This window comes from Bacillus rossius, chromosome 2 (assembly GCF_032445375.1).
Source record: "Bacillus rossius redtenbacheri isolate Brsri chromosome 2, Brsri_v3, whole genome shotgun sequence".
Taxonomy (NCBI): domain Eukaryota; kingdom Metazoa; phylum Arthropoda; class Insecta; order Phasmatodea; family Bacillidae; genus Bacillus; species Bacillus rossius.
This window is the reverse complement of record NC_086331.1, coordinates 38,858,519-38,871,212: the sequence shown is the minus strand read 5'-3', so window position 1 is coordinate 38,871,212 and position 12,694 is coordinate 38,858,519. Positions and strand designations below refer to the sequence as shown.

Below are 12,694 nucleotides of genomic sequence, written 5' to 3'. Positions count from 1 at the left end.
ATTATACACTCCTGCGCTATTATTTATAACTTAGGGTAGATACTACGACAGTTTAATTATACTAAAACTGGTAATATTTTTGGAGTCCTAGAAGTATATTTCGTGGTTTAATGTTTCCAGAGAAAAAATTTAAATAGAATTTCCTGTATGAATTATTTATATATCATTTCTATAGCTGAGTAATATGACATAAATACTTTGAAATCAAAGGAAAGAAAGCTATATGTTTAGTGAACGAAACGGAAACTTGTTAAATAAAACATGTTGTTCGGCAACTTAACATATCATGGAATTATTATTATTATTTTATATCCACAAGGAGTTGTTTGTGGTAATGTTGTTGCCTTTGTATCGCTGTGACGCCTTTACGTTGAACTTCCCCTTCTATAGATACTGCAAGCCTATAACATTTTGGTTTAGTAATTTTTATGAACATAATCTGAAGACGAGTTTAAAAATAACACAAACTTTTACAATAAAGTTTACTTCTGCTATGTATGTTTGCTATAATCAATAAATTTGTATTGCGTTAGCAACTTGACTTCACCTAAGCCACTGACAAAACCTGACATATGTTTCAGAAACGGAATAGCCCTTATTAGCCTACTTTACTCTAAGAAAAGTAGTATAAACTAATATATCGTCTTTAGTCACGCCGGATATCTGTATGTATATTTATATTAAAAATATTTGTAAAATAATGATAATCGCTAGAAAATACGCCTATGTTTAATCAAATGCTATGGAGATCAATACCGGGCACTATGTTTTATACGTTAGGAAAGTGAGTGGAACCACCGCTACTAGCACTACCTCTTGATTGCTGGCTGCAATATAATTCGAAATAATGCTTCGTTATAGCACTTTGGAGATTTTTAATCGCGTTTTTCAGGTACTTTTGATAATTTAAAGTCCAAATAAGGCTAGAATAATGGTAATTAATAATCTTTCTTTTGTGTTACATGTAAATTCACAGTAATTTTAGTACACATTTTCTGAATTCAACTCTCGACTTTTCAATGTAAACGAATACGGCGAAACACCTAACTTCATCCACATCCCACTAGGATCGCTGTTCAAAGTAGTTTCTGCTACTCTTGCCGAATTTCCGGTATTGCTCTGTATTGTATTTGGTTTACCTCATTCGGCAATGAAACGTATGATTTTATGATATGTAGTTTTTCATGATTTATGACGTATTTTCACATAATTTTTTATTTTTAATTTAATCGGAATTTTTTTTTACGTCTGTAATTTGTTTACTCTATGTGATTTAAGTATGCCGTGGTTCCAAGTACTAAGCAATTTAAAGTAACGATGATGTACTTTTACAGTATTTTTTTATTAAATAATTTGTTCCATGCAATCCCTGTTTTCACACCTTTTCAATGATAGCGTAGTACGCCACCTTGGTTGTAATATGGAGCGAAATAAGTAGGCCGCGTAGCGCGACGCCTGAAGCATTTTATTGTGAAATTTAAGTAATTTGAGTTCCTACTAGGAATGCGTATCGTCCCAGAACAGTTTTCAGAAATGTGAGCTTCATTGTGTAGTAAAAGAAAGTAGTTTTGAAATGGTAATCTATAAATTTATATTAAGATAATAGATGTGGTTAACCACTTTTAATTATTGTAGTTAGCTTTGCTTAAGCCAGCCTGCCTGAAGAGAATCTACGGTGATTTTTTTAAGAGAATTTAATTTCGGTTTATATTGGATTCATAATTGAAAATATTTTCAAATTAATGAGAGGAGGTTGTATTTGTTTTGCTATGATATTGACGATCCTACCATGTCACAAAAGCTCTGATAGTAATGATAAGAATTATTTGCTTTAACCTATTAATATTATAGTCGACTTAATTTAGATTTAAAAACCTTACATGTTTATATTACTTCTATAATTACGTCACGGAGATTTTTAATTATGTTAATTGCTATAATACCTGTAAATACCTTCTATTCGTTTTCTCTCTAATACATTTAAAAACATTGTAATAAATAAATTTCCATTATATTACATTTATGTTTTTATTTATGTTTATTACTGTAAATGGGAGATTTGTCTTTTTCCTTTAGTATAGCCGTGCGAAGTCGGGTCGGTCACCTAGTAATATAATAATATAAAGGTGGAGGTGTTTCAAGTACTATAACAATGGTTCCCATTTTGAGAAGTCAATGTGTTTAGTGAGTAGGTAAAACTAAACGAAAGATAAAAATTTTACCGTCTGTTAATACAAGTACATATATAGTTATTTAAATATGATAAAGAACAACTGAATTTCTTTCAACAGAGCCATATGCCAGCGACCGTATGTTACTGCGACGCCATTCAGATTTCACTCTAAATTTCTTTTGAACTTTTGAGGCTACGTTACAATGGAAACTACGTGGTTTTAGTTTATTTAATCTTCGACACATTTGTGACTCTGAGTTCTAATATATTTACTTATATTCTATAAAACACTACATATTATAACTTGAACAGTGAAAAAATATGTTGTGATTATTATTTTCCTGTTTATATATTATCGCTGTTACATCTCTTTACATTTTGGTTTTATTTAGCAAGAAAATATAAGTATTAGAACTCTGAGTCACAAAAGTGTCAAACAAGTTATGATATTTTCAATCCATCACCTCTTATAAGGACCTCGCCAAAATACATAACATTATATTTTACTATATATGGACCTTTGAAAAATGCGGAACTGTCATATAGGAGATGCACACTTTTAGATATTACCGAGCACTTATCTTTAATTCTGCATGGCAACGCTTAAAATTAACATTAAATTACGAAGAAATTATTCTTAAGTTATTTACAAGTAGACTTACCAAATACTTAAGTACTTCATGTTGCACATATGTATTTCCACCAAGCACCCTTCTTACAAAAAATTGAAGACACTAATATTAACGTAAGAATATTGTTTTGGTATTTTCAATATTATCTACAACATGTCCATAGTAATACCATCCTCGTCGTCCGCATCACTATTTTATTACATGCTCTACTTAGTTTAAATACTAACAAGTGAAAATTTAATACTTCTAGGAAAGAACCGTGTTCTGGTGTAAACACGCATATTGAAATACAGCTTACATAATAATTCATATTATAATTTATTTGTTTCAAGCAAGCATATGCCGCTTTCAAATAATAACATGTTACAAATTATTCTGAAATAAATTAGATAAGAGAAAATTTTGATCTAAAAATTCAGACACCTGTTTTTTTGCTAGGCTGAAAGCTATTTTATCTTGCAGAAAATATTGAAGTTGTAACATCTTCAGAATTACTTGTTCACAATGAAATGCATAGGCCTACTTTGGTTTCTGTACAGAGTTTAAAAGCTTGGGAGGTAAGTAGCTCGATTAAAATTTCACGTTTTGGCCAGTAGTATAGAATAGCCGGAGCTGGGACTGGGTCCTGGGTGTGGTGCCTGTGGTGCCGACCGCCATATTGGATTGTGACGTCACGGCGGCCATCTTGGATGGTTGTGACCTTGACCTTTGACCTTGACCCCGGCGGCCATTTTGGATCCGCCATCTTGGATCCGCCATTTTGGATGACGTCATTGTGTTCTCGAAAATTCCGGCATTGTGTTTTCTACCATATTGGATGATGACGTCACCGTTGCAATTTCCGTTACGGCCGCCATCTTTAACTTTTTTATTTATTATCCGATTTTAATGAAATTTTTTTAAAAATTATAAAAAAATCAAATAATAAAATTTTAATAAAATACTTATAAGAAATATATTTTTACGACACGGAGTTCGGAGTCCTCGGTTCGAACCCGGTGAGGGCAAGAAAAAAAATAAAAATGGCGACCGATCCTGCCCCCTAGGTGGGTGCTGGCAGACTGACCCCCACCACTTCTTACCATGTACATATACGAACTTACAAACCCCCCCCCCCCCTCAACCTCCCTAAAAAAATTATTTTTTCGCACACGACGATCCACCCCTCCTCTTTTTTATTTTATTATTTTTTTCATCGTAATAACCACCCTCCTCCCCCACCACTACTCTAGTTTTTTCCCCTCCCTCCCTCACTTTACCGTCATTCCCACCCCTACCCTCCTCCTCACCCCTATGCTACCTTTTAAAGTATAAATACCGGCCGCAGGACCCGGGAGCCTTCAGTTTTTTGCCTCAGTTCCTCCCCCGCTACCGAGTACGTACTTCGTGCCGCGGAGACGTTCGTCGACGCCGAGTACTTACATCGTGTCGCGGAGACGGATTTCTGTTTTTTTTTTTTTTTCACGTAATAAAATAATCATGGTTTCGCTTGCTGAAATGCATGATTTCATCGGTGAACTAATCACAGGATATGAAGGGATGTCGTTCGATCAAATTCGCCAATCGCTAACTGCAAACATCATAAGTACCCTCGAAGCATTTCCCGGATGCGAGGAATTCATCCTGTATCTACACCACCGCATCCTGTGTACGGTGGAGACAGCCATAGAGCTACAGCAGCAGCAGCAGCAGCAAGACGCACAAGACTCCGGCATCGAAGAGTGAGGCGCCATCGTCGCGGCATCCTTGTAACAAATCCAGCAATATCAACATGTTGACGACGGGTGACAGCGTCGACGAGGGTCATCGTCGGAGCCCATCGATGTCGCCATCGTCCGACACGTTTTGGACATCTTTCGCAGAGGGGCCGTGGCAACCGCACGTCCCAAACGAGGACGTCTCAGCCGTCGTGACGCGACAGCTGCCCCGGAGATCGTCAACGTGGTTCGCCCAGAGGACATCTTCTATCAGGTACCCAGACTTTGTGGACCACGCCGACGACGTCGACGACGTCGACGACGACGATGACGAAGATGTCACCACGTGGTGCTGGGACCTCTGTCCGGACCCACGCCCTCACGAGACTGAAAAGTGTACCTTGTTCGACATCGGTCAAGAAAACTATTCTTTCGTACGATCAGGACAGCAGTGCGTTTAATATCAAGTGTTTTATTACGGTTCCACTACCGACGTGTTCGCCACGAACGTTACGTATTTTGAATCGTGTCGTGACGACACGCACTTTAGGCTTAAATGGGATTCCAAGGATCCCTTCGGTACCGTGAAACCTATAATCGCATATGACTGTACGAACGCAAATTGTGTAATCAAACTATGCCATCCGCAAGCGTATTTTCCGTGTTCGATTGATGAACTAAAGACATCGAAAATCGGTAATCGTAAATACCACTACAGTGAACAGTGCGGTGGACTAAAACATTGTAGGTACATGTACCACGATGATTTAGGTTACTGTTCAAAGTTTGAGACACCTTGCTGTCGTGAACTGTGTCCCGTGGCCAGATCAAAACTATTGTGTGACGCTAACTTTAACGCGGCAATGCATATTCATAGGCAATGCAAAATTCAACCGTCATATACTTTATAAATAGTATTATTTTGAAGTTGTATATTTTATGCAGTGAATCTTTTTAATCAAAACGTGAACGAAGAAAAAAATAGCCATGTTCTTACAATTATTTTGTTTTTTTGCATCTTTGTAAAAAAAACTGTGTGATCAAGAAATATTTTTTTAAAAATGTATATCTACAAAACTAAATTAAAATTCTTATAATGTTTTTGATGTTAAAGTATGTATAAAAAACTTGTTAAACAAATGAATATATAAAAAAAAAATTCTACGTCTAAACGGCACGAAGAAGGTACTCGTAAGGGGGGAGGGGGAACTGGGGCAAAAACTAATGTGTGAGCGATGTATATATATATATATATATGTATGTATGTATGAAACGCAGAGAAAATAAAATGGAAAAAAAAAATTTAATGTTTGTGTTTTATCGTAATAACAAATCCCCCAAGTCACTATACACACATTGTTTTTTAAAAACAAAAAAAAATATCTCTTCATGTTTATACTTGAAAAAAAAATACTTAAAAAAAATTATACTTGTAAAAAAAATTAATTCTTTTCAGCTTTATACTTGAAAAATTATACATATTAATACTTGTAAAAAAAATTATACATCTTTATACTTGTAAAAAAAATTAATTCTTTTCAGCTTTATACTTGAAAAATTATACATATTAATACTTGTAAAAAAAATTATACATCTGTATGCTTGTAAAGAAAATAAATTCTTTATAACTTTATACTTGGAATAAATATTAAAAGTTATTCTTTATAAAATAATTTTTGTAATATATTGTTAGCACGTGGCGACCAGCACACGAGTCCTTGAAGAGGACGTTAGGTCTCTGCCCCCAGCGCCGGGTCCCACGGTTCGGCGAGCCACATGGAGGGGGAAGGTGCACCAGCATGGTCCAGGGGAGAGGAGGGGAAATTTTTGCAAACTAAGATTCCCACCACCTCCACCCCGCCTCCACCGCCGCGGCCAGGGGGCGCCGGACCCCCACCACCGCCGCGAGCGCTGTGGAGGGGGTAAAAGTCGCCTCACTGCACCGGCGACCGCGTAACGGAGCAGCCGCGCTTCTCGCACGCTCCCCGCATGGCTCATATATACACGTACAGAAATTAAAAAAAAATACAATTTATTACATACAAAGATTTATTTACACACAAAATATGTTTTACACACACAAGTATTTAATTTAAAAAAAAAAAATCATTGTTTTAAAATATCCTTTTCATCAATCCACGAGTCAAACTCTGGTCCATGATGCAACCATCGTATTAAAGCTACGTTTTCCAAGGACCACGCATGCGCGATGCGCGATGCGTCATGCGTGATGCGTGATCGCCGCATGCGTGATCACTGACCTGGGTCTGTTTTGTTAGAACGCGGGAAACAAGTCTGCGCGATGGAAGCAGCGATCTCTGCCGTCTTGTTGGAGGAAGATGCTGATGATGATTTATTGCTCTCATGCTTCCTAGAAGATGACAGCGATATATTTAGAAGGAGAGAAGACGAGGGATGTTATAGTGTGTTGATATTACGTCACTTAATTGATAACGAAACTAAATTTAGAGAATATTTCAGAGTGTCGACTGAGATATTTGATACAATATTAGGCTTTGTTAAAGAAGACATCACGAGATCGCAGTGCAACAGAGTCAAAAGGCCAATATCTGCTGAACAGAAGTTATGTCTTACTCTCAGGTAAACAAATTTAACTAAGCCTCTTTAATGTAATGTTTTTCTTTTTAATGTTTCATATTTATATACACAAAGTACTTAAACGAAAACAAAATATAAAAATATTTACTTAATTATATTGAAATTATAGGTTTAATAAAAATTTAAATGTCCATGTACTGATGAATTTCCTAAAATGTCTCTGACTATGCATTCATCTACTCACAGAACTAATACTGGTTATTTTCTAAATTAGTCTCACGAAGTCACTTTCTTCCACATTAGCATCGTTACCACTAGAATTACAGCTATCTGTTGAATGAATCAAGCTATTACTGCCAGTAGATTCACAAATTTGGGTGGGATCTATGACAGAGACAGGAAAACCGCTGCCAATATCCACATGTTGATAACATTGTTGGTGATTAGGATTAGTCTGGTTCTGATGCTCCATCAACGATCTCAGTTCCATCTGAGACACAACTTGGCACACTTTTAATCTAGTTTCCGCAATGAGGTGTGGGGGGAATTGCTTAACAGTTTCAGACATGCTCTGGAAGAATATGTCTATCGGATGTTGCGAACGATCTTGGCCGCGGTTTTCAAGTAGATCTTTTAATATTTTCCCTCTTTCTTCACGACCTTTTCTTATTTCATCTAACATTTTTTCTTTTACTGTAATTTTTCTTTTTTTAATGGAGCTGTTTAACAATTCTGAAGAACTTGTTTGCTCGCTAGGCCAATTTGTAGATTCTTGAGCGCTTTCTTCTTCTTGAAATTGGTTGCACTCTTCAGAGGGACAGTCATCCACCATTTCTTGTGTTTCTTGATTATTTTCAATTATTTCATTTATGTTGATGCTTGATTTTGATCTGAAAAAAAAAAAATTAAATCAACAGTGCCATCAGCTATGCTATGTTGACACACACGCGTGCGTGAGTAGTTTGATCTGGTGTATTTGGGTTTACACAAACTTTTTTTTGATAAATTCATAAGAAGTTCTTTCAACTAATAAATATATATTTCATTTGAAACCTACCAAAAAAATTGCAACAGCTCCAATAATTTCAATAAAGAATATATAATTTTTAATAAACATTCAACAATTATTATATTGTTTATACAAATTTTATTTAATACATAAGGTAAAGAGTACTTACGCTCTTTCTTTGTAGGTTTCATCAAGGAATTTCAGGCTTTCTGTGTTGTATTTCGATTTTGAAAATGCCGGTGAACCTGTCTTCGACCCAGTTTTCAGTTTCTTGTTGCTTTTTCTGTAGGAGTCGCGAATGGTTCTCCATCTCGTTTTGCAGTCTTCTGCTGTAAAATTCAAAAATCTGTGTAAATAAATGATCAAACTTTTTCTTAAACATATTTCGTGAGGTTTTTATGAGCAGCAAAAAATTAAAAAACGTCAACCTAAGTGCTATAAGAGTCGTGAGTTAGGGTGCTGGTATTGTTCACGTCCTTAGGTTTATTGGGTTTTTACGATTCCCCAAAAAGGCCTCCAAAATAAAATAAAATATGTTTAAATAGCTAATGTTTTTACACACAGATATACATCTCACAGATTTACTCTTCTAGTCTAAGGTGACGGGATCACTAAGTTAATAGTGGCCTCGAACTTTCTGGGTACCGACTCGGTGCCAAGATAGCCTGAAGCAGTTAAAATAAATAACTACATATATTTTTTTCTCTTTTAGGTTAATGGCCACGGGAGAGAGTTTTCGTTCACTGGCGTTTCAATTCAGAATATGCCCTAGCTGGGTAAGTATTATTATAAAAGAGACATTGCAATCTATTTGTTCAAAAATGTTGAATTCTTCAATACCATCACCTGACCAAGATGTTTTAAAACGTTCTTCCATTGGTTTTCATCGCAAATGGAACTATCCCAACTGCTGTGGGTCGATAGATGGAAAACATATCCGAATAATCAAACCTGAACATTCTGGATCTCTGTTTTATAATTACAAAGACTATTTCTCAGTTGTGTTACTTGCGCTTGTAGACGACAACTACAAGTTTTTAGCAATAGATGTTGGTTCCTATGGAAAAGAAGGTGATGCAGGCATATTTGCTAAATCTGTCTTAGGACAAAGACTTTCAGAAGGAACATTCAGATTTCCTGAACCAGCTATACTTCCTGGAACTGACACTCTAATGCCACACGTTATTTTGGGTGATGAAGCTTTTCAGCTGACTTCCTCAGTAATGCGTCCTTACCCAAGGGCACAATCTAAATGTGATGAAGAAAAAGCAATATATAATTATCGCCATTGTAGAGCTAGACGTACGTGTGAAAACGCTTTTGGAATACTTTGCCAATATTTTAGAGTATTTTTCACTGCCATCGCCATCAAGCCTGACACAGTGGATCTTCTGGTCATCGCATCATGCATAATACATAATCATCTAAGATCTGCAAGAATTCCATGCCCGGGTGAAGAAGAGGACCGAAATGTGTGTCTCCCTACTGAAAATATGATACCCATGGCAAGACAAGGACGTAATTCTACTCATCTTGCGTATAGCATACGAGACAAATTTAAAAATTACTTTTGCAGCCAAGAAGGACAAGTAAGCTGGCAATTATATCATGTGAGGAAAACAAGTTAAAAAGTATTTTTCACGTGAAGAAAGGGTAAATGCAAATGTTATTCTTTTCTTTAAAAAAAAATATATTCTCTTTGTGCTATAGTAATGCTGTGTATTTTTGTATTTGAGTGTAAAATTTGTAAATATAATATGTCAAAATAGATAATTTATTAGCAAATGTGCCATTATCCTTAGTATTGACATAAAATTAAGTAACTATAAATAGGAAAACATATGATTATAAACTTCAAAAAACATAATTTTTGTTGTGCATTTAGAAGAATAAGACATAATATTATCAAACTTAAAAAAAGATAGAAAACAATTTATTGTGATAACTTGCCCTAGGCTCACCTACTACTTCAAAATGGAACATATTTTATTTCCACATTTCCTGGTGCACACCGACGTAAATTATTTTTGGTTTAGTTTAAACACTGCATAAAATATTTTTTAAACTTGGCCTATTTTTAAATAAGTAACAACTATATAGAACCGTAAGATGTTTTTTTAATGCAGTAAGAACATTTTTTAAGACCACGTTTTATGAGCCATAGTATTTATTTTATTATTAACACAGATATTAAACTCTCTACTTACCACCTTTGTTTAAAGAAGCTGCAATTTCCTTCCACACATTTTCTCGAACAATACTGTCTTTGTACTTGCAGTGATGCAAATCATATAACACACGATGCTCCCTTACTAAATCAATCAATTTCTCGTCCTGTTCTGCAGTAAAACTCTTTGACTCCAGATAAATCGCATGCGTGATCACGCTGAAGTCGGGGGCCAGGCAACTGCTGCGCGATGCCCATCCGCGACACGCAGCCGCGGCGAGCGGGAAACCCCCGCTTGCGCGGCCTTGGAAATCATCCCCGTTTCAACACACAGGTTCAAGTGCTGCGTGGTCACGCAGTGACGCATCACGCATCGCGCATCGCGCATGCGTGGTCCTTGGAAAACGTAGCTTAAGGCCTTACCCTTCTTACGCCGTAACACTTTTTCAACGAGAAAAGTATCTGGAAATTTAGTTTTCATAATCTCTTCTCCATAAAACGCCCCTGTTATACGTTTTCCTTTCAGATCCTCGAGAAAATAAGTACGCGGATACGTATTTTTTATTCTACATACACGAAATAGTTCACCAGTCCAATTCCCCTTGTAAGATCTGTGAAAAATTCCACGATTTTTCGAAATCCGCACAATGTCGCCGATATTCGCTTTTTTCTTTCGCGAATCTAGTATATTCGTCTTGGAGTACACAGTTCGAAGCAGTCGATTATCCTTTACGTCCTTCGGCTTCATTTTCGTTGTAGAATGCACAGTAGAATTGTATTCTCGTACTAGTTTAGGAAGTAAACTCAGCCACTTGTAATTACCGTTCGCTGTAAAATTCCTATACAGTTTATTCTTCATCGTACGAATCACACGTTCTGCCATTGATGCTTTGACACCGCTAAACGTAGAATAATGCGTAATGTCAAACTTTTTCATCAATGCCTTGAATGATGCATTGTAGAATTCTTTCCCGTCGTCCGTCTGCAGTAACGAAGGTCTTCGCTTATGTTTCAAAATATCCGCCATAGCACTCGTAACTTCCACAGCGGTTTTCCGTTTTAAGGGTCTAGCCCACAGGAACTTTGAATAAGTGTCTATGACTATGAGAATGTACATGTAGCCCTTGTTCACACGCGAATACTCAATCATTTCGATCAGGTCAGACTGCCAATTGTCGTCTAATCCTTTGATTTTTATTTTTCGACGTGGATAATTACGTCTTGCGGGTTTATGCAACTCGCCCGCAATGGCAAACTTTGACATGATCACTATTCAATATATCCCGCTTCCCGTAATTCTTCAAGTATGGAAGTGATTTCGTTGGTGTGCGAATTATTTCCCACGCTCTGAGATGCCTGTAGCAGTCTAAGACGATCAACTATTTCATTGGGGTCGTCATAATATACATAGTCCAATTTTCTACCAGTGTCGAGTTTATAAAGTCCGGCCCCCTCGATGTCCAAGAAAAGACTAGCTATCAAAGGATATTTCTCATGTTCGTAATCTTTGAATCGACCCGTTTTCGGGTCATTTTTCGCGTAAACGGCGTTGGAAGCATCTAGCAATCTTCTATATTTTCGCAAATCCACCTCTGAATATCGTCGCGGTTTTTTACGAAACAAAAGTTCGCATAATCCGCGAGTAAGTTTTATCACCTCTTTTCCACATTCAATATTATCGCCGGACACGAAATGTACTTCCTTCAAACCAAGGACCCATTTACTACCTCGTTTATGCACGCCATACGTCGCGTCGCTGTTTCGAGGCACAGAGGAGGCCAGGTACTCGCTAGCGAGAGGACCGACTTCGAAACCCTTTTTATTTCGAGGTTTCTTCCTAAGAGTTCGACCGACACGAACTTCGTCTTCGCTAGTAGATACGTTGGTATCGTCTGTTAATTGTGGACTCCGCTTGCGTTTGCCCGTGGACGTAGTTTGCGGCTCTTCTTTTACTTCGATTTTAGTCGGTTTCTCGTTTTCGACGCCCCCTCGCCTGGCTATGAAACTATCCAGACGGGCACTCAAGGGCTTCAATTTTTCCTCTCTTCGAACCTCGTCGCTTAATCTTTGTTGCTTGGCGAGCAAGTACTTTGTTCGTATGGCCTCGATGACATCGTGCAGTTGCTTAGCCAAATCGGTGTTAACATCCATACTGTTTATCTCGAAGCACCTTTAGACACCAGACGTGAATTAAGTTTTGACAGAAGCGACTTTAGGTCGTCGCGTCTTTGTGCATTCGAAACTTCGATCATGTCGCGAATTCGAGAATCCGAAGCTTCCACGCGCTGGTCTATGGCTACGAGGTACACTATTATTTCGTCTTTTGCTCGTTTTATTTCTTGGCCAAGTAGCGAAATGTATTTACGTATTTCATCATCGTGTTTCACGGTGCATAGTTCGGTACGCGGAGCTCGACTGCTGCGTCCAAATTTAGAAATGCTATGATTCATGTTTGAC

General features: G+C 37.1%; 1 protein-coding gene and 1 long non-coding RNA gene across 3 annotated transcripts in view; both read right to left on the bottom strand.

Annotated features, from left to right (window-relative positions):
• The window catches only part of LOC134529251 (uncharacterized), a 1,084,551-nt gene that overhangs the window by 860,883 nt on the left and 210,974 nt on the right, over window positions 1-12,694 (bottom strand). The window lies entirely within an intron of this gene.
• On the bottom strand, window positions 6,690-10,642 carry LOC134529250 (uncharacterized). The gene is made up of 3 exons (XR_010074509.1): window positions 10,278-10,642; window positions 8,240-8,399; window positions 6,690-7,951 (listed from the first exon to the last, which is right to left on the bottom strand). It is a non-coding gene; the product is annotated as an uncharacterized LOC134529250 (long non-coding RNA).